Here is a 23,347-nt window from a genome sequence, read left to right as displayed (position 1 = left end):
AACTTTCTTTGGTCTGTCTTTTTTTTTCATAACATGATTAATATGGAAATATTTTTTCATGACCATACATGTATAACCCATATTGCTTTCTTTTTCAGTGAGGGATAAAATAAGAGTAGGAGGAAGAATTTTTGGAACTCAGTTTTCAAAAATGAATGCTAAATATTTTTTGTGTGTAATTGGAAAAAATAAAATACTTAAAAGAAAAAAATAGTTCATGCAATATTTGAACAAACTATCCAATGAAATTTCATAGTTTGATTGATTTTGGTTACATCTAGCTTAGGAAATAGCTTTGTGCATTAGAAATAAAAAATTGGCCTTAAATTTCAAAACAAAAGCCAAAGCTGATGTTGTTGACAATGGGAAGAGTTTATTTAATTTTTTTTTTTTTGGCTTGAGATCCCAGATAATTTTTTAAAATTAAATTTTGCGTTTTTAGTCATTAAAAACAAACTAAAGGAAAGCAGAACAGTTTACCCTAAATAGATATTATTCTGTAAGGATATTGAGATAGATGCAACTTTCTGCAGTTATGTGGATTCAGCTTTTATTTCCTTTTGACAAGTAAGAGAGGTTGATATTTTTGAAAATACAGCCTTGAAGTGATTTTTTTCTTATGTGTGAAAGATGTTCTGCTCATTAATAAGGGAGAGAGATCAGCCTATTTGTCAGTGGGAAAAATAAGATTTCTATACCCAGCTTCTGTTCCTATCCTAAGAGGAACATTAATGGACACCAGCTGAGCTGTAGCTACACCAGTTTGGCCACTTCAGTTTTATACATACAGAAAGAGCTGCAGTGGTGATGGGGCAAAAGTGCCTCCTGTGCAGATTTGAGGAAGTCTGCACTTCAGTTGTTCCCTGGGTAACAGACTAACTGCAGCCAGCTGGCTTTGCCCTACCTGAGCTGATCAAAGTGCAAGTCCTCTCAGACCCTGAAAATAAAACTCCTAGGGCAAAATCTATATAGTCAGTGATGTTGGAAACATCTTCCATTGGATTTCAGATTTAAACACCTGAGAACGAAATGAAATTAATAAATGGTGACTCTGATTTCATATTTGTCTAGACTTTAACTTGTATGTTAGGTTTGTGGTCAGAGGAACAAAGACAAAAGAAGAAATTATTTGCTAAGATATAATGTCAAGACAAAAAGTTACAAAGAAAGACCTGCCTTTTCCTCCCCTGTCATTGATAGAGAGCCAAAGTTTAGTGCATATTTAGTTTAAAGTAGTTCAGCCCATTTATACAGGTAAAGTTCCAGATATGAAAATCTGCTGTTTACAGAATGACAAGAAGCTAGATATATAAAACATCCACCAAGCTGTACCTAAACACTGGGCCCTGCTTCCATAAGTCATCAAGAACAAGGCAGATGTGATCAGAGAAGGATACTTCTCTCACTGTGTGGGTTTTATTCAGCAAGAGGCCACAAAAGCGTGACAGGAAGAAAGTTGGACAGCTGTCAGGAGTGATACTGTTTGATAGTTAAATTAAGGTTAGTTTTGGCTATGACTTATTTTCTTTTAATTTCTCCAACAAATTATCTTAGTCTTCTTGGAATTTAAAGGGGTTTAAATAACTGCTATTCTAGAAATTTCCATTATTATTTAGTTCATCATTTAAAAACATACCCTTTTGCACCTTGGCATTTTGATTTGATATGGCCATACTTATGTTAAGGCAACTGGCTCAGGATTGAAGTGAAAGTATTCTGCTCCTCTCCACAAGTCTTTTTCGAATTTATTTTATAGTTTATCAGTACTTATGTCTTTGAAATGTGAAAAGTTCATGTGCAGATTTTCCAGGTTTTGGGAGTGGAAAAGATCTTAGAAATTATCTTGGCCGTAATTATGGATTAGAAACTTGAAACTCAGACTAGTCAGGTGACTTGCCTAAACTCACCCAAATCCAGTGTTCTTTCTCCATATACACTGTTCTTTCTCCATTACAATATAGTACTTTTATAAAGTATTTCATTTAGAAAGTAGTGTTGACATTGAATTTTAAAACTGGAAAAATGTGGGCATTTTTTTTTTTTTTATGGAAGTGAGGTGATGGTCTTTGCAGAGCAAATAAAAATTTAAAAATACTGCAATATTGGGGCAGCTAGGTGGTGCAGTGATGGAGCACCATCCCTGAAGTCAGGAGGACCTGAGTTCAAATATGTCTCAAACACTTAACACTTCCTAGCTGTGTGACCCTGGGCAAGTCACTTAACCCCAATTGGCTCAGGAAAAAAATACTGTAATAATTTGAAAATTTTAAATCTTGATATCAGTGCCTTTAAAAAAGAATCCAAATGCTCATTTTCTGTAGAAATAATGTGTTGTTGCTATATCTACAGAAATGTTTTTGAAGATTGATTTATCTAAATACATTTAAAAATTAGCCTTAATTTTTTTTATCCCATTTGAATTGTTCCTTTTTGAATTAGCTCAAATATTTCTTGTTCCTAGGTGATGTTTCCATTGATTCTTTTCCTTTGCTTACATTTATTTTCTTCTTTTTGTTACTTTCCTTCCAACTTGGTGTCCAATATATTAATACTATTCCTGTGGCCAAATATAAGACAAACTCCTTTATCTTTATTCCAGTTTTTATAAAATTTATATGCTTCTAGCACTCCTCAAGCTTCTACAATAACTCTAGATCCAGATGTATTGAATGGAGAGGAAGGAAATGCTTATGGAAGGTTATCTCTTTATTTCTAGTGTTTGACACAGTAGACACTTAAATGATTGCTAGCTGTCTTATTAGATGAAGAAGCCAGTATTTATGAGACATGAATACAAATCATCATAATAATAATTTGAAAGAGATAATAAGTTCATAAAAAAGGTCAAATTGATAGGTTTGACAGTTTCAAGGATGCAAAGATCATCACTTCAAGGTAGAAGATTCATGAAAGGTTTCATGAAGCATTTGGTACCTTCAGTAGCCCTTGCACATAGATATACAGTGTGAATGTGTTCTAGTCATGGAAGATGGATTGTAGAAGGGCATGGTGATAGCTAAGGGCAGGGAACAGCAAATTATCCAGTCGGGCAACTATATATATTTGTTATTGGCTGCTCAGATGCTAAAGTTTGCTTTCTTCCTTTTACATATGCTTTCCAAATTTTTTCTGGGTCTGAATAGTTTTAGAGGATTACTTTGTCTCAGAAAACCCCAAAAGATTACTTTTAATAATCTTTTTAATCACAGGAGTAATCATGTGACTCCTTTGCTCAAAAATTCTTAGTATCTCCTATCGGATGAAATGCAAACTTCTTATCTTAGCATTTAAGGCCTTCCACAATTTGGCACTAAACTATTTTCAATAAACTTATTTCCTTTTACTCTTCTTCATATGTGTATTTTCGCCAAAGTAGACTAGTGTTTGGTCCCTGATCTGCTTCTCATCTCTGTGCGTTTCTGTAGGCTGTCCCTCTTATCTAGAACACACACTTTCTTCATGTCTGCCAATGTTTTATTTCTTTGAAGTTCGTTGTCATTTTTTTTTTTTAAATTTTCCATGATCCTGTCACTGAAAGTTGGTCAGTCATTCAGCATTTTTAAAACATGTTATTTGTGTCAGGCATTGGGCTACATGGCTACATAACAGTGGAGTAGGATGAAGGTAGGATTTGAGCTGGGTTTTAAAGGAAGTCAGGGAAATAGTAGGCAGAGATTAGGAAAGAGAGCATTCTCCTAGTTGGGGGACAGCAGTGAAAAGGCATAGAGTGGAGAGATAATTGTATGCTAGGAATAGCAAGGACACTGTAATTAGCTTGAAGAGTAATTGAAGAAAAAATATGATGATAAGAATACTGGAACTATTGGAAAGCACCAAGTTATAAAGGGCTTTAAACATAAAGGATTTTATATTTGATCTTATAGGCAATAGAGAGTCATTGGAATTTATTGAGAGGGGTAGAGGAGGGATGTGGTCAGACCTGAACTTTGATAAGATCACTTTGCCCCATGATTGGAAGATGGTTTGGAGTGGAAAGACATTTGAGGAAGGGAAACTAACCAGCAGACTATTGGAATAGTTCAGGCAAGAAGTGATAAGAGTCTGTACCAGCTGTTAGCTGCATGAATAGGCAGAAGAGGGTGTATAGAAGACATATTGTGAAGACTTGACTGAGAAAGGAGTTGAGGGTGACACTGAAGTTGTAACTATAGATGGCTGGGAGGTTAGTATAGTCCTTGACAATCAAAGGGAAGTTTATTTTATTTTAAAATGTGCATATTTATTATTTAAAGTCATGCTACATATATATTGTTGGAGCTAAAAAAAGAGCCAAATAACAATTTTTTGGTTTCATGGTTCATGAACTCATTATAGTAGTTCCATGATCACCAGGGGTCCTAGGCCCAGAGGTTAGACCACTGATGTGCTGCATTAAATTTGCTGAAACAATAGATCTTTGTAGTCCTGTAATCCCTTCTTAAGCTGATATCTGGAACATCATTGACCATTAACTTGGTATTTTTTAGAAAAATTTTTATTTTTCCCAATTACATGTAAAAACATTTTTGGGATGTTATATATGTACATTCTTTTCTTAAATATATGTTTTCTTATGAATCATGTTGGAAAAGAAAATCAGGAAAAGGAAAAACCATGAAAGAAAAAGTAAATATAACATCTGTTGATTTATATTTAATCTCCATAGTTTTTTCTCTGAATGCAGATGGTATTTTCCATCTAAAGTTTATTGAAATTGCCTTGGATCACTGAGAGGATCTTGCTGCTGTTGTGTACAATGTTTTCCAGGTTCTGCTTGTTCCGCTCAGCATAAGTACATTTAAATCTTTCCGGACCTTTCTAAAATCAGCCTATTCACCATTTTTTATAGAATAATATTCCATTACTTTCATAAATCAAAATTTATTCAGCCATTCCCCTATTGATAGACATCTATTTGTTTTCTAATTTAGATAAACTATCCCCTGCTCTCCTAATTTCCTTTTAGTATCACTCTTTATGCCTCAGTCATGTATCCATTTTGACCTTATTTTGGTATGAGATGTGAGATTTATATTTATGCCGAGTTTCTGACATATTATTTTCCACTTTTCTCAGCAATTTTGGTGAAATAATGAGCCTTTATCAGTAGAGAAGTTTAGAAGAGGGGAAGGTTTAGGGTGAAAAAAAAATTCTATTTGCATGTGTTGAGTTTGAGATGTCTATGAGACATCCAGTTGAAAATATTGAAAAAGCAGTAATGGGAGACTATAGGAATGAGGTTAAGGTAGATAAATAGATATGGCACTTATCTGCATAGAAAAAATTATTGAATCCATTCAGCTTGCAGCTGAAGAGATCACAAACAAGGCAGTAAAGAGATGAGATGAAGGCCTAGGTTAGAGCCCATAATGTTCCGTGTATTAGTGTGCATGACCTATTTTTGCAAGATCATAAGGAGTGCTCATACAGTTAGGAGAAAGATCTCAAAAAATCATAAAAAGCCAGAGAGTAGAGGGTTTTCAGAAGGGGGTGATCAGCAGTGTCAAGGGCTGCAAAAAGATTAAGAAGTATGAGAACTGAAAAAAGGGCTTTCACTTTGAGAATTAATAGATCACTGGTGATTGAAGGAAGCATTTTTATTTAAATGATAAGATGGAAGCAAGTTTGCTAAGGATTTCTAATCAAGTGAAAGGAAAAGAAGTCAAGGCAGCAAATGTAGATAATTTTCTTAAAGAATTTACCTGAATAGGGGAGAAGAGATAGGATGATAACCAGGGTCCATAAACATTTATTATGTACCTTTTATTTGCCAGGCACTGTGTCAAATATTGGGAATACAAAGAAAAGTGTAAGGTAATCCCTATCTTCAAGGTACTCATAATGCAATGGAAGAAACTGCACATTAACAGAAGCTGTAAAGGAAGGGAAGTGGAAAGTGAAAAGTAATTTCAACTGGAAAGAGTGGGGAAAGACATGATGAACTCATATACCAGCTGTGATAAGTGATCTGAGGAAGTGTGAGTTTCTGAGTTGATTTCATCCAGTAGAGCTATGAGTTTCTGGAGATAATTAATTCAGAATGGGTATTGGGATGGGAATGGAAAATCCTGAGAAGTCCTGGGATGCCATCCTTAAATGGTGGAGCATTTGGGAGGAGCCCTTCAGTTTCTATCCGCCAACCTCTAATTGGTATCCAGGAAAGCAGCCTAATTGGAAATGATGAAGGCAATTCCCTGAATGACCTTAAATAATCAGACCAAGGATGGAACTACATGAATTTGTTTGAAGCCAACAGAGGTTGAAGATTAAAGAGATAGGATGATACCTCCATCACCTCTATTAGACAATCTTTTGTAAATAAAATGGTTTAAGATCAAGGATATATACACAAAAGTTTTCCTGGGAAGAAGGGTCATCTCTTTCTGAGAGATTGGGGTAAAGGAGGAATTAGTAAAAAAATGACCTCTGTATGATGTGGTCAGTGAAATAAAAAAACAGGGAGTTGTCATTGAATGTCTTATTTTTTCAGTGAAGTATAGTATGAAGTACAGTCTCAGCTAAGAGTAGGATAGCATGCTGTAGGAGGCTTGAAAGGTTTAGAAAAACCTTGCTGGCAAGTGACAGAATAAATTGATTTGGAAGGTATAAAAAGATTGCCTTGCTGCAGTGAGGGCCTAGTAACTATTATGTAAACTACATTTATCATAGATTCAGCATTGGTTCATGACTTTCTCCATTTCTATTTAGAATCATCTGAATAGAAGCAAAAAGGTAGCTGGCCTTGGGAGTAATACAGATTCTCTCTCCCTTTTTAGATTCTCCTAGAAAAAATATCTGGGTATATGTTTTACCAGTATTACATTCTGATTTGGAATGAATTTGAATTTTTGAGGTAAGAGAAAGTGAGGAATAATGGTGATGATGATAACTTGTATATTATATCTAATTTGTGCCAGACACCATGCTTAAGGTTTACAGAGATATCATTTGATCTTTACAACATTGGGAATAGGTGCTGTTATCATTCCCATTTCATTTGAGAAAACCAAGGCAAACAGAGGTTAAATAACTTTCCAGAGTCATACACCAAAGAAGCATCTGAGTCTGGATTTGAACTCAAGTATTTCTCTATCCACTGAACCACTCAGTTGCCTTAGATCAGGGATTCTCAAACTACGGCCTATGGGCCAGATGGGGCCCGCTCAGGATGTTTATGCAGCCCGCAGGGTTATGGCAAATGGACTGAGGGGCGGAGACAAAGTGTGAGGTTTTGTTTTTATTATAGTCCAGCCTTCCAACAGTCTGAGGGACAGTGAACTGGCCCCCTATTTAAAAAGTTTGAGGACCACTGCCTTAGATTGTAATAATAGCTAACATTTATTAACAGTTCATTGTGTACCAGGCACAATGCCAAATTCTTTACTGTTATCTCATTGGAGCCTCACATCAACCCTGAGATGTAGATGCTATTATTATCCCCATTTTATAGATGAGGCAATGAGTAATACAGAGATTAAGTGACCTGCCCAGGGTAACACAACTAGTAAGTGGATGAACAAAGTTCTGGAGGTGATGAGGGATAGAAAATAGTCAAGAACACTGTCATAGAAAAATTAGTCTTTGATAAGGAGGGCTGCATTATCCTCTAAGACTATAGGATTGAAATAGAAAGATTTTGAGGTACGGAGAAAGAAAGATAAGGGATCTCATGATGACCTTCATTTTCCCACCAAAATAAAAATCAGGGTCATTTGTTGAGATAGGGATATGAATTTAAGAAAAAGGGGGGGGAGTATTAAAAAACCATTATGGAAACACAAAAACATCATGCTAATTGTGGGAAAATATGCATAACTTAAACTGGCAAGTATAGGAATATGTGTTAGTGGATCATTGTGTTATTAATAGCAACTAATAATAAAAATATTTTGTTTTAGCCTCTTTGCTAATATTTTGTATTTTTGAATCAATATTCTTCCAATGTATGCTTTTTAGTTTTCTTTCTCTTTTCTTTCCTTGGTTTAGATATCAAAACTGTATTTGATTAATTTTTTTTTTTAAATTAGTTTGGCAGAATGCTTTTTTTTTATGTTTACAAACAGTTAAAGTTTTATTGGAATTAATTGTCTTTTGAATGCTTAATAGAATTCATTTGTAAAAATCATCTAACCTTGGGGTATTTTTTATTCTGTTAGATTCTTTATAATTTGTTAAATTTTTCCATTTAAGATTGGATTTTTAAAGTTCCTTCTAGTTCTTTTTAATCAAGGTATTTTACATTTTTGTAAGTATTATTTCATTTAATTTTAAGTTATCTATTTTGTTGATATGTAATTAGGCAAAAATAGTTTCTGATAATTTCCTTAGTGTTATAAATTTACTTTTTTTTTTTCATTTTTCAGTTTGCTTTTTTGACTCTAAAACATGGATTTGTAAGTCATTTTTTCGTTAATTAAAAGACCCATATTTTGATTTTATTTAATTTTTAAAATTCAAAATTTGTAATATGATTTTCAGAATTTTGTTTTTTTATTTGTTGCTTTTTAGTTTTTTAGTTGCATGATTGAGCCATTGATCTATATTTTTCCCCCTTTTTTGTTGCTGATAAAAACTTTGAAAGAGACAACTATTACTATAAAGACTGCCTAGCTTGTATCTCAAAAGTTCCGGTATTTTGTCGTCTTGTAATTTTATTTGATGAAATTCTATTATTTCTATAATTTGTTCTGTGACTTATATCTGATCTTCATTTAAACTTGTTCTTTTTTCAGAGGTTTTTAAGTACCCATAACTTTTATTGAATAATGGTTAGTAAAGGTTGTATATAATATTTTTGCTTTTTTTCTTCTGTTTGATGTGATAACCAAAATAATATGAAGCATTCACAATGACCATTTTCTTTGGTAAAAGGTAGATTTATTTAGTGGAATAGGTTACAGACAAAATGAAGTGATACAATAAATAAATACCTGAAATGGTATGAAATAGAATGGGAGAGCATATGAAAGACCAGTTCCTCAGTAGAACTCACAATTACCTGAAAGGGGGCACCCCAAGAGATTGCTCTTAGCTGTCAGGCTAAATCCTGAAAGGAACTTAGCACCCTAAAAGAATTTAATTAGCTGTAAGGAAAAAAATGGGGTTGGGAAACATAGTGGAGTTAGAGGAGATATATCATGGGGAAAGGGTAAGGGGAAAACCACCATGAGGCAGAGTGCCATGGTAGACTGACCCGAAGGAAAGCAGCAGCCATGGGATGGCCCATAAGTAGATTTTATAGTTTTTATAAACTATTTTCTAAACTTTTATAGTTAAAGTTTAACTTCAGAGACATGACTGGGATTTCTGACAAGGTATGGCAAGGTGAGACTGCTCAAGAACTCTACAAAGGGTGGGTCTTAGGGGTTTGACATAACTTGGATTTCAGAATGGAGGACCTTCGCAGAAGATGGGATCATAGGGTCAAACTGATTCTTTAGTTTCTTTCTGTCAAACACACTGTTCAGGATGTCATCATGCTTATGCTTATTATGCCATAGTACATAGTCAGTTTATGTAAATATACCATGCACAGGTAGAAAATATTTCTATTTTTATTCAGCAAGTAACACAAATCTATCACATCTAAAATGTCATTCCAGTTAAAATCTTCCTTATTTTTTTGTTGGATTTATCTAGATCTAGAGGAGTTACATTGAAGTCCTTAAATCAGGTTTGCTTTTCCTTTCATCACTTAGATGTTATAGCATTTATATTATGTGTTGATATTATTTTATTCTTTATGTTTCATTAAAGCATATTTTATCTTCTCTACTTCTCTCTTATCAGGTCTTTTAAAATTTTTGTCATATCTGAAATAATCTACTTTCCTTTTTTCAGTTTGTCTGAAGTATAATAAATTTTTATTTTCCCTATTATATAAACGCATTGTGATTTGTCATTTCAAGTGTGTCTTGTAAAGAATCTTTTACATACAATTTATCATCAGGAACAAAATAAGATACTATGTTTAATATGTAAACTATTATGTGAGTATTGTTCTTGTTTGTACAGTAATAAAAGCGAATTTTGTTCATTGCATCATTAGAGAGGTATGAACTTATATAGATGGTAGGAAAGTAATGGTTTTAGAGTTAGAAAACTCAAGTTCAATCAATCTTGTAATGTGTAAAATGGGAATGTGTACCTCTCAACTTAGTTTTGCAGGATTATCATGAGGAAAGAACTATTAAAATGTTAGAACTATTATTTTTTGCAATATAATATAGCATAATATAATTTAGTATAATGTAATATAATAATATAATATAATCAATTCCAGGAAAACAAAACAAGTAATATTATATTGTAAGGGAAATGTATTCTTAGATAGAGCCTGGTGAGGAAAAGAAGAAATTGGGTTGTATAACCTATGGCTTAAGATGAAAGAAGATTGAACACTGTAAACATAGGGGAAAGGTGCTAGGAAACCCTGGAACCGAGCTATCTACTGATTTATAAATGATGATACAGCTTGTTAATGTTAATCTGGAATTTAGTAATTTATTAATTGTTATTTGTTTGAGGCAACATTATAAAGGGTATACCTGAATATTATATTTAAAAGAGATTTCAATAAAATTGTATGGCAGTAGTTGTTGGCTATTTAGAGCAACCTATTCCCCAAAGATTCCAAATCATACTCTTCCTTTACAACATTTGCATATGATAGTTATTTCTTTTCTCAAACAGCATTTAGGCAACACTCATAAATGACTAATATAAACTAAGCCAAACAAAGACAAAATCAAATAGTCCATGCTCTTAAAGAGCTTACATTTCTTCTATTGGGGAAACTGCCTGTGTGTGTGTGTGTGTGTGTGTGTATTGTTGGGGGATAGGAAAAGGTTTCATATAGTTAGTAGTACTTAAATTGCTGATCTTCAAAGGAAACTAGTTATTTTAGTAGTCTGAATTCAGAAGAGGCTACATTGCAGAATAGGTTTCAGTTTGTGTAAAGACATGGGTTATAAAATGTCACTGGTGAAGGACAGCAAGCTAGCTAATTTGGAAAGATTCTAGAATATATATAATGTATAACAAATCTTTTTTCCTGTAGTATCACAGCAAAGTATTTCATTTTTCTAGGAGTCTTTTTTAAAGTACTTAAGATATGGAGGAAAGAATACTGAAATTAGAGATAGTTTTGAATCATGCCATAAATTGTCTTGGATCCCAACTCCTACCCAAAATTCATCTCTTGAGATTATTAGAGGGAGGAAGAGTCTTCTGGATTAGGAGTGACTTTGGACTTGAGAGTTCAGTCTTTCCCTCCCTCCTTTCTTCCCTCAACACATGCATGCATATAGATTGAATCAACCCTACAACTACTCTTCTGCGGGCAGAGCATGAGGTATGATTCATCCAAATATCTTTCTATAACAACTGCTTTGGCCACATTCAAGGTTTTTTTATTCCTTGGTCAGCACTGTTTACTGCAAACTTGTTTTTTTATTCAGAATTATCAGGTTAAGAAAAACATGATCTGAGCACTACAAACAAATAATTGCATTTCTGCTTTCCAGTTTTTCTTGCCTTTTTTTTTTTTTTTTTTTTTTTTTTTTTGGCCAAATATAAAAGTTTTCTCTATGTATGCAAGGCCACCCAGCATTCAGGACTTGTTTTTCATCCCAATCTCATGCATTTGTCCCTAGGTTTGTCTTGAATCAGAAATATATGTAGAATCTTAATGATTTAAAGCATGCCAAAAAGAAAATATAAAACAAGTTTCCAGACTCATAATTCTTGTGCATAAATTAACTTTGTTCATTATATTTTTTAAAGTTCTTTGCCTCTCCCTGAATCTTTGAAGATTATAAACTTTTTTCTCTGGCGTAATATGGAGAAGTATGAGTAGACCACCTATTTTGCAAATATCTTGTTCGTAGTTGAGGCTGTGAATGATAGAGCCGGAGCAGAGGAAGAGTATTGCTTTGAAGAAAGCATGTTTACAAAAGTGGAGAAATGCTAATTGTGGTTGATTAGGAACTATGCTCATCTTATCATTTTCCCTAATTATCCTGCTCACAGGTGCTTTAGCATATGAATGATTTCAAAAAGGTCTTGAATGAACCGAATAGGTTTTTAATCTAAGTAAGATAATTGATAATTTGACTCAATAAATCATCTTTACCTATTGAACTCCTATCCTGTTTATCAATTTCAAATGGTACTTTTTTCTGTAGGGGCTTCTTCCCACTTCTACCACCTCTATTGTAACCAGAAGTGTTTTTTCTACCTTTGTACCTCTAGTGCATGTATCATGTTAATTTTTTAATTGTAAAGTTGTTCTTTTTCTCCTTCAGTAATGTAATAAACTTTGAATTTGGCCCTAGGAAACCCAAGTTCAAATATATTTGTTCTGATGGTGGACAAATCACAATTTGTTTCATCTCATTTTCCTCATTGCCAAAGCAGAAATAATTATATTTACACTATGTACCTCACAAGTTTTGAAACCAAATTTTACTAAACCGTTAAATGTTATATGAAAGTTATTTTTATTATTAGTATTATTATTATCACATTACAAATTTTCTGAGGGCAGGGACAATGTCTTAGGTATCAATAGAAAATATATAAAAATAACTATCACAAGGAGAGGTTTATGATGGTTCAATAAATGTTTATTGAATGAATCAGTTTCACATTTTGTATTTTGTTGCTAGCATGTTTGAAATAAGTTGTTAATAAAATTTCCTCTTTTTTCTTTATTTTGTGGTACATAAAGGTAAAATGAAGTTATTTAAATCTAAATGATTATTTCAGGCTTGCCTCAGGTCATGATGGGAATGTACAACACATTGAAGATATCCACCTCCCATCTTTCTTTTTGTAGACGAGAAATTAAAGCTCAGGTAATTTAAGTAACTAGTCTGTAATTTACTGTTTTGCTGCCTTTCTAAGGCAGATTATAGCATGGGTGTGGACCAGTTTTAGAAAACCTGGTATTTTATTTGACTTTAGGGAATAACTATTGTGTCTTAGGAATTTTAGCTTTTAGTCACATAACATTTTTTAAAAATTTAGCTATTTTGGATGAATTTTTTTTATTAAAGCTTTTTATTTTTGAAAACATGCGTGGACAATTCTTTAAAATTAACCCTTGCAAAACCTTGTGTTCCAATTTTCCCCCCACACCCTGCCCTAGATGGCAAGTAGTCCAATATATGTTAAACATGGTAGAAATATATATATGTATATATATATTTTATACAAGTATCATGCTGCATAAGAAAAATCAAATCAAACCAGTTAAAAAATAAAAAAAGAGAGAGAAGCAAAATAAAATGCAAGTAAACAACAACAAAAAAAGTGAAAATACTATGTTGTGAACAACACTCAGTTCCCACAGTCTTTTCTGTGGGTGTAGGTTGCTCTCTTCATCACCGAACAATTGGCACTGATTAAAATCATTGAAGAGAGGCGTGTCCATCAGAATTGATCATTATATAATCTTCTTGTTGTTGTGTATAATAATCTCCTGGTTCTGCTTAGAATCAGTTCATGTAAGTCTCTCCAGATCTCTCTGAAATCATGTTGGTCGTTTCTTACAATAATATTTCATAACATTCCTATACCATAATTTATTCAGCCATTCTCCAACTGATGGGTATCCACTCAGTTTCCAGTTCCTTGCCATTATAAAAAGGGCTGCCACAAACATTTTTGCACATGTGGGTCCCTTTCCCTGCTTTAAGATCTCTTTGGGACATAAGCCCAGTAGAAACACTGCTGGATCAAAGGGTATGCACAGTTTGATAACTTTTTGACCATAGTTCCAAGTTGTTCTCCAGAATGCTTGGATCCATTCACAGTTCCACCAACAATGTATCAGTGTCCCAGTTTTCCCACACCCTCTCCGACATTGGTTATTATCTTTTCCTGTCATCTTAGCTAATTTGAAATATGTATAAAGCTATCTCAGAGTTGTCTTAATTTGCATTTCTCTAATCAATAGTGATTTAGAGTACGTTTTCACATAACTAGAAATAGTCTCAATTTCTTTATCTGAAAACTATTCATATCTTTTGACCATTTATTAATCGGAAATGGCTTGAATTCTTATAAACTTGAGTCAATTCTCTATGTATTTTAGAAATGATGCCTTTATTAGAACCTTTGAATGTAAAAGTATTTTCCCAGTTTATTGCTCTGGATGGAAATTATTATAAAACAGATTAAGTATTTACCTCTTTTCTTAAATGCAATATATTAAATTCCTTTAGCTTTGAGTCTCTGACATACCCTATCTAAAATGTTGGGAAGACCCACTACTGTCAAATTCCATGTTATCCTCCTCTCCTTGCTTGGGCTGCTTGACTGTTGGCATAACTTGGACAGTAGTCAATAAGTTTATTCATTCCAGTGAGTTAGAGAGCTATAAAACTCTTACTATTTGCCTAACTGTAACCTCTCTAGGTCTTCCAGGCAAGTCCTCTAACTCTTTTGTAACTTGAGGAACTCTTGCCTAGTCTATTTATTCATTTGTTGGTGATTTTTGTTTTTTCCATCAACATTGCATCTGAACTTTCTTTTATGTATTCACTACCCCAATTAAAACTTCTTGTCAGAAAAAAACTGTTGTGATCCCGTTAATACCCTGGATATCTTAGAATCAGCTAGAGTCAGGATAAGCAAAAGCCTTTATTCTTGGTCTTTTGGGGTCGTCATCAGGGGATTAGATATAGGAATCTCCACACCTTCTCTCTCTTGTCCTACTCCACCCTCTGATCTCTCTTCCCCTTCTTTGTCCACACTCACAGATAGAGCCAGCACAAAGTTGAGTAGTGTCATCCCCCAAGAGATTTGTTCAAGAGAATTGTTCAATGGGTAATTAGTCTTAAGTGGGAGGTTATTTTGGTTAAGTGCATCTGCTCAGTTCTAGCCCTTTACAAAAAAAAAGTTTTTTTGTTTTTTTTTTAATCTTATTTGTCACTCAAGTGCTTAGCACAGAATGTTGCATATAATAAAGGATATTAAATACTTTTTCTTTCACTTTTTTGATTTCTGAGATTTATAATTGTGAATATATATTCATAATGTTATACATATTTAATACATCATATATATGTTTTATAGAGTATGTTACTTATAATGAATAAATTCTTTCCATCCTAATTAAAGTCTATGAATCTCCAGAACAGTTCCCTTTTTTCTTGATTTTGGCACCTAGATTAGTCTTTTACATCTACTTCTACCACCCTTTGTTTTTCATATGTATATTGATGATCTTTCTAATACCTTGATCCCACAGAAATATTCCATCTCCATTCCACTTAATCTAATAAACTTGAATTCAGGAGGACCCGAGTTCAAATTTGGTCTCAGACACTTAACACTTCCTAGCTGTGTGACCCTGGGCAAGTCACTTAACCCCAGCCTCAAAAAAAAAAAAAAAAAAAAAGAAGAATAATGTTATAAATAACAATACAATTATGAAACAATCTGAATATTATATATGCAGGATGCTATCAAAGTCTTAGTTCAACTTGTAAAGCTTTAAATTTTATTAACAGTTTTGGATAATATTTATATTGTATGTATACATATGTAGATATACATCTACATATTAAGTATTACAAATTATGATTTGATTCCAATCTTTAATTTACTAGAAGTTTGTGAAATCCTCAATATCCTAATAAGAGTTTGATAAGTTTTTAAAGTAAGTATTTGTTTTGGTTTTGTCTGTATTAAAAAAAAAAACATCTCTAGTAACTTTCACAAAATCAAAAAGAGTTTTTTGCATTTGCTTAATTTATTATAGAAGAGGGCATTAACTTCACATTAGAGAAACACTTATAAATAGTAATCAGTCTGTCAGTCATTAAACATTTATTAAGTGCCTACTATGTGTGCAGTTACTCTGCTAAACTCTAGGGATACAAAAAAAGGCAAGAGACAGTCTCTGTCCTTGAGAAGCTCACCATCTAACGATGAATATCTTCTGTTCAAAGGTTTAACCATGTATGCTTAACGTTGCCTTAACGTTAACAAAACATTTTGTGTTCATGTAGAATTTTGATATTCATTGACAACTTAACATATTAACAAAAGCTATATTTTCTGATCAGATGTAAATCCATTTAAAAGTCATAGCCATTTCCCACTACTACTGTAATGCTGGAGAAACTGAGGCAAGATAGAGATTAGAGAGTATTTAATATTTTATTTGAAAGGGAGAGAATTACTGGGACCAAATGGATCCATAGTTTGGTCTCAGGGCTGAGACTATTGTCTCCAAGAATCCAGCAGACAATGTGAGTTCTTCATGACATATATACACATGGCTCAGATACAGGGGGTAGACCAAGGCAGGGGTGGAGTCAGGGTGCTAAGAGCAGGAACAGGACTCTGATAAGGTGGGGGGAGACACCGGAGATGGGTATGACATAATGGGGGGAGGCACCCTGGAGATGGGGAGAAGCATCTTGATGAGATATTCTGTTAGCTTGGAATGAGGAGAGGCATTCTGATATTCTAAAATCTAAGATCTTTTATCCTTATCAAATATTCTGATGATTAAGAGGAAGGAGTGGTTGCAGGATTGACCAGAACAATTAGGTCACAATTCAGGGAAACCTAGGATCTATCTATCTATATGTTTGTCTTTTTCTCTGCTTGTTTGTCTCTTTCTCTATCTCTATGCATCGATATCAGTATTTAGTAGATTATAAAAGTCTTCTAAATTTATAAAGAAATAAAAGGTAAAGGGAGCAGGATAAGGGGGTATAAAAGGGTGTGTAGACTAAGGGAAAAAGGAATAAAGTATATAGGTTAATGGAAATAGCATTTAAAAAAAAAACAGAGGAAAATTGTGGGGAGACTGTAAAGGAAGGTTCCTAGGAGTGACATTAGGTTAGGTAATAGTAAGGCAAGATAGCAGGTAAAAATAAAGCAGAGGAGCCAAGTTTCCTAGGCCTATAGGAAATAAAGAGACACAAACATAATGACCAGGAGTAGAATTTATTAAAGGAAAAAAAAGCAGGATTAGTAATCATTGAGTAATTTACATAAAAAAGCTAAAATAGGTTTAATCAAAGAGAAAAATAGAGAAACTACACTATCAGAACAACATATTAAACAGTATATATATATATATATATATATATATATATATTTATTTTTTTTTTTTTTTTGCTGAGACATTTCAGGTTAAATGTCTTGCCCAGGGTCACACAGCTAGGAAGTGTTGTGTCTGAAGCCAGATTTGAACTCAGGTCCTCCTGTCTCCAGGACAAGTGTTCTATCCACTACACCAACTAGCCGCCCCATAACAGTATTTTTTTAGGCTTTTAAAAATAATTAGGTAGTATAAGGTTGGAATAGTTCTGTGATATGGGAAATAATGGTGGATTTAGAAAAATATGAAAAGACTTATAAAGGATGATGTTTTCGACCTTCAGAGAAAGAGGATGGACTAGTGTAATATGAACCTTAGATTATAGATGCATATGAATGTATATGTATAAATATCTATGATTATAGATACCATATGTATCTGTGTGCATGTATATACATGTATATGTGTATATGTGTGGAGATTCCTATATCTGTATATAGCTGCACTTAATTGTAGCTTTGCTGAGGAGAAAGGGGAAAAAAAATAAAGTAAAAACAGTGGAGAACAAAAGAAAGCTACAGAAAGCAAAGAAAAGATGCTCCACTTTGAACACGTGTAGTATTTATTACATAGACTTTCTTGAAATGGATATTTATCATTTCATATTTTGAATCCTCTTCTATCTTCAACTGTGCACATGGCAATGTTTTCATTTTCCTTTTTTCCTTTGTATTTTTTAAAAGTAAAAATATTGGGGAAAAAAGTGTGACAGGGAATAATTCATAATAAGGTTGGAAAGGTAAATCGGGACCAGATTGTCAGTGGCTTTAAGTGTCAAGAGGAGTTTTTTTCTGATCCTGAAAATAGTAGTTGTATTGAATAGAGAATATTATTGTCAACCCTGTGATTTAGAAATAGAGTTTTGATGGATGGCTATAGGATAAATTTGAGAAAAGGAGATGAGCCAAAAAGGGGAATTAGGAAATCATTACAATAGTCTAGAAGAAAAGTGCTAGTGACTCCAGCAAAAGACCATGTCTCTGATAGCAACTCAGTATCCAAGTGGGCCCTAAGGAGAAGCAAGCTGACCCTGTAGAACTATCTTGTACTAACATTATCTTGTACAGACAAAGCTATCCTGTTCTGACACCTTCTATTCCCTTTTACAATCAGGAAGTTAAGCTATAGATGTCAACTCCTGAGGCTATTTTGTACAAACCAGACAGACCTCTTTGATTTACTGACATACACAATTAGCATATTAAGTGCACTTTTAGAGTCCTTTTCCATAAAAGGTTGCACCTCTCCCCTAGTTAATTTTGAGTTCATTAGGAACTTTGCTCACTTGCTAAGTGAATAATAAAGCTTTGCCCTTTGACCTGGAGATGATTTGAGTTTGTGAATTCATTCTGGACAACTCCTCTGGACAAGTAACTTCATTACTTGTTGGATATCATAAGTATGGCCTGAATTAGGGTGGTGGCCCTGTTAATAGGAGAGATGGCTATGGAAGATATTTTAGAGATTTGGGGTTTTCCAAGATAATGAATCATGGTGACTAGAAAAATTGTGATGACCTTAAGAGAAGGAAGAGGGGTGGGTTTAGAGGGAAAGATAATGATTTCTGCACTGGGCATTGAATGTAAAATATTAGCACTACTGTCTGTCTACCCAGGTTACTTATACCTTCGGAATCCAATACTTAACATGCAACAAGAAAATTGGATTTACACACATATATTATATCTAGGTTATACTGTAACACATGTAAAATGTATGGGATTGCCTGTCATCTAGGGGAGGGAGGGGAAAATCTGGAAAAATGAATACAAGGGATAATGGTATAAAAAATTACTCATGCATATATACTGTCAAAAATTTATAATTATAAAATTAATAAAAAATATTAAAAAAAATAAAAAAATACAGATTAAAAAAAAGATAATGATTTCTGCTTTGGACATGTTGAGGTTGAGATGTTTACCAACACTTCAAAATATACAAGGGACAGTGGCAATATTATTTTGGATATGGAGAGAGTCTGATATTTAAGTCAGCATACTTTCTCTGTAAGGATAAACATGGGAATTTATGAGATCACTAGGAGGGAGAAAAGAGAAAAGGGAAAGAACCTTGAGATAAAGCTGCAGATAGAGAGTGGGACATAAGTGAGGATCCAGCAAAGCTAATGGAAAAAAGCCTGACAGGTAGCAGAATCAAGAGAGAACAATGGCATGAAAACCCAGATAAGGCAAGTATCCAGGAAAAGCGAGTCATTTACAGAACAATAGACTTTCTGCCTAGGAAGATGGAAAGATGAAAATTGAGAAAAGACCATTAGATTTGGCAATTAAGAGGTCTTTAAGATATTAAATTTCAAATGCAAGTTAACTTTTTTTGGGTAGAATTTGACCATATAAAAATAAGAGAAGTAATAGTACAGTAACTTGAAGGTATCATCAGGTGAAAGATTTTTAAGGCCCTCTGAGTTTTTCTGCATACTTCCCTTTTGAATTTCATCTCATACTTCAACCAAAGTATACTATTCCCTCCCAAATATCCTATATCTTCCTACTTCTGTACTTTTTGTTGTGCCTGAAATACACTTCTTCCTTTTGTCTTTACCACCCTGCCCTCCCTTCAATATGTCTTGATATTTTATAGATCTTTCAAGGCCCAGCTCAAATGCAATAAGTATAGCAAATAAGAACTTTTGCTTTAGTAAAGCTTTTGCAGTTGGACTCTTTCAAATTGAAGCTTCTCCTAGAAAATTTCAAAAATGATTGATTTAGAGAAAAAAAGGTCATTTTATTTTTTAAGCCTGTTTTTATTGCATAAAATGACACATAGCTATATTTATTCATTCACTGCTATTGCAGATCAGACCTTACCTAATTAGACACCATTGTGCTTAGATGTATGGCCTGTGCCTGATTCTTGTAAGTGCTTAGAGTCTCCAAAAATAACCATTAGATTTTTAATATGCAAAGTATTCTACCTATTACAGCTAGTTATCATATTGTACCCCAAAGTAAGAGGCTTGCTTCTTTAGCTGTAGCCTAGGGTAGATGCTATTCATGTTCTTAAAGGGTTCTAATCTTTTTTGAATTCCACTACATGTTTTGACTAATAACCCAAATTAGTATACTTTATGGGTAACTTGCAGCCTAAAGACTGCTTCTCTATTAATTTTACTTTCCTTATCTTTTAATTTTATTATCTTTTTGCAATTATGTTATAGATAATAAATGAATATTGTCCAATTGAACTGAAGTTCAAAGCTTAGTAATTTATATTTCATAGCCTTGGATTTGGAATCAAAAGGGCTTAATTCTAGCCCAACTTCTTCCATTGAATTAAATGACCATAACTATAAAATGAGGAACTGTGGACAGAATATTTTCTAAAACCCTTAAAAATTATAGAGATTTGATGACTTTCTTTTTATAGATTGAATTGAGTTAAAATGTGTGGAATAAAGGAATGTTTGATATTATATTACACTTAGAATCATACAATTTTGAAACTAGAAAGGACCTTTGAGGTAAACTAAACTGATCAGTGGATAGAATACTGTGCCAGAAGTTAGGAAGGCCTGAGTTCAGATTTGATCTCAGACACTTGTAGTTGTGTGACTCTGGGTAAGTTACATGTTTTGTCTTAAGTAAATGGCAAACCACTGTAGTGTCCTTGCCATGAAAACCCCATGGACAGTATTGATGTATTATAGAACATGAGATCATGACGATTCGATCCTGATAGAATGGCTGATCAATAGCAATCTATCCTTAAATTACAGGTGAGAGAACTTGAATTCACATATGTGAGAAAAAAAACTTTGCTAATTTGAAAGTTGACCTTCCAATTATTAGTGCAAAACTTTTTTTTTTTTATTATACAACATTATATTATGGACAGTTCAATTGTTCAATCAATAAACATTTTTAAAATGCCAACTATGTGCAGGCATTGTGTTCAATTAAATATTTATTCAATGTCTGTCATATGCTAGGGGCTGAGAAAAATTAGACAAGGTCCTGATCTTTAAGTTTGATTTATTTAAAAAAATTAGGAAACCAGAACTCAGAGGGATTAAATAATTCCTCAGAAGTTGTACAATTAATTGGCAGAAAAGAAAGAAAGGTATTCACTGTAATATTCTCTCTAAAATGTAATGTTCTCTTGTTGGGGTTTTCTTGGGGTCTCTGGAGGCAGCCTTCGTTTCAGTTCAGTAATCATCACACGAGTAGCCAGAGGTTAACGTCCAAATCCAAGTCTTGTCTCCTTTCCTAGGGTCCGATTAGCTTTCTTAGAGGCCTTTCTCTCTCCTTAGTTCCAAGAGCTTAAGCTCCTGCCACCAGTTCTTTGTGTTCTTTGCCTCTGCCAGCTTCTTGAGGTCCTCCTGAATGTGTCTTGTGTGGGGGAGGCAGGAAGATCACCACCAAGGTCTGTCTTCCTGTTCTGATTTTGGCTGAGTTTGTCCTAGTTTATGTGGTCTCTTATCAAAGGTGTGAATCTTGTAGAACTAAGTACAGGTACTGAACTAGAGTACTGTTAAGCACCCTGCTAAATAACCATTGTCTCTATCAATTCCACTGACATGGCACCTAGTTTCAAGTTCTGGCCCATAACAATTCACTGCTTTTGTTTCAGAAGACCAATATTCTTTCTCCTATGCAGATTCTCTGGATAAAGGGTAGGGGAGAAGCTAGGATCCTGTCCTTAGGGAATTTATAATAACATCTAATTAAAATTGATAAATTTATGATGTAATATGATTTTGTGGTCCCAATTTTAGGGGGGCTTCTGTTCTAAACAATAAGTCAGTAGTCCTAAATCTTCTGGCTTTGGAGTCTGCCTCAGGAAACTCCCATGCCCAATCTGTCTGATTCTGGATAGACCACTCCTCAGTCAGATAGCTTCTGGCCTCAGGATAGTGCCACAGATCAAATTCCTAAGACAATAGTGAATAGACCACTCCTCAGTTCATTGCTGACTAATAATCTTGTCAGTGAGAATCAAATTCTGGAGATCACTCCTGAATTCATTGCTGACTGATAATCTGGTCCGTGATAATTTGAACAATGAGAACCAAATTCCAGATATCACTCCTCTGTCCTATCTATGGGCTATAGAATTATCAGATCAGTGATAAAAAGCTGAATCAATGTGTCTCTTTGCTTCTGTTTCCTTATTGAATTTTCTTGGAATTCAGGTCCTCTTGTTAGTGGTATTACAATTACAATAAATTTTGCCCCTTGATCAGGAAATGGGTTCAAGTCTGCAAATTCTTTTGAGACATCTTTTGAAACCAGTCTGTGACCCCAAATTTTTGGGGTCCCCTTCCCATCTCAACACTTAGAGTATAAGAATGCTTGTTTCACTATTTAAAATTGGTATATGTTTTAAATTTTCTGACCAAATGTTCTTAGGATATAACTGGGAAAAAAAAAAAAAAAAGACTCAACAATAATAGTGCTTCCAATATGATTTATTTTCTTTGTAATACTGATGAGAGTTAGGGAAGGGGGAACCCCATTTGGTCGGCGCAAAGATAGTTCCATGATGGTGCGGTGTTCCCTGTAAATGAATTTACAGGCCCGAAAACCTAGATTGACAAAAAGGTATATTTTAGTGATTTGGAAGTAAGGTTAAAGGTAGAAAGACGCCAGGGCCAAAGGTGGTCACTGGGCGGGCAGGAATCCTTACATGGCTGGAAGGATACCATATTTGGGGGGAAGGGCTCCTTCAAAGAGACTAGACCCCAGAGCTCCCTTTTTATAATCTTGAAGGTGGGTGAAGTCCCAGGCTCCTGGAGGGTTTTCAGATAAGGAAGAAATTGTTTATGGGGGTTGGGGAAACCTGAGCAGATAGTGGGAGGCTGGGAAAACCCAAACCAGCTCAGATCCGATGGGGGCTGGGCCCAGATATCATTGGAATTCAAAAGGGTGCTTTTTGACCAGGATTTGTGAATCAAAGGTCAGCCATGAGGGTTGGGGAATCAGAAAGGAATCTTAAAGGGATCTCAACCCCCATCAATACTATTCTTTTTGTTTTATGTGATTAAAAAACATTCTGAAAAAGAGTGGGTTAGTCCAGATTGCCAAAGTTGTCCATGATGCAAAAAACATCAAAACCCCCTACTTTAAAGCCTAAATATCATGAAGCCTATCCAAATGCTCCGGTGGAAAACTTCCACTATTGGAGTTCATGTACCACTTACTTTGCAACTTTCTAACAAATTGATCTTATATTTTTGCATCTCATAGTTGTCTATGTATT

General features: G+C 34.1%; 1 protein-coding gene across 4 annotated transcripts in view; it reads left to right on the top strand.

Moving 5' to 3' along the window:
• Positions 1-23,347, top strand: part of EIPR1 (EARP complex and GARP complex interacting protein 1) — a 206,300-nt gene that overhangs the window by 118,607 nt on the left and 64,346 nt on the right. The gene's annotated exons all lie outside the window — the stretch shown is intronic.

This window comes from Sminthopsis crassicaudata, chromosome 2 (assembly GCF_048593235.1).
Source record: "Sminthopsis crassicaudata isolate SCR6 chromosome 2, ASM4859323v1, whole genome shotgun sequence".
NCBI lineage: Eukaryota > Metazoa > Chordata > Mammalia > Dasyuromorphia > Dasyuridae > Sminthopsis > Sminthopsis crassicaudata.
This window is presented reverse-complemented; position numbering and strand designations above follow the sequence as displayed.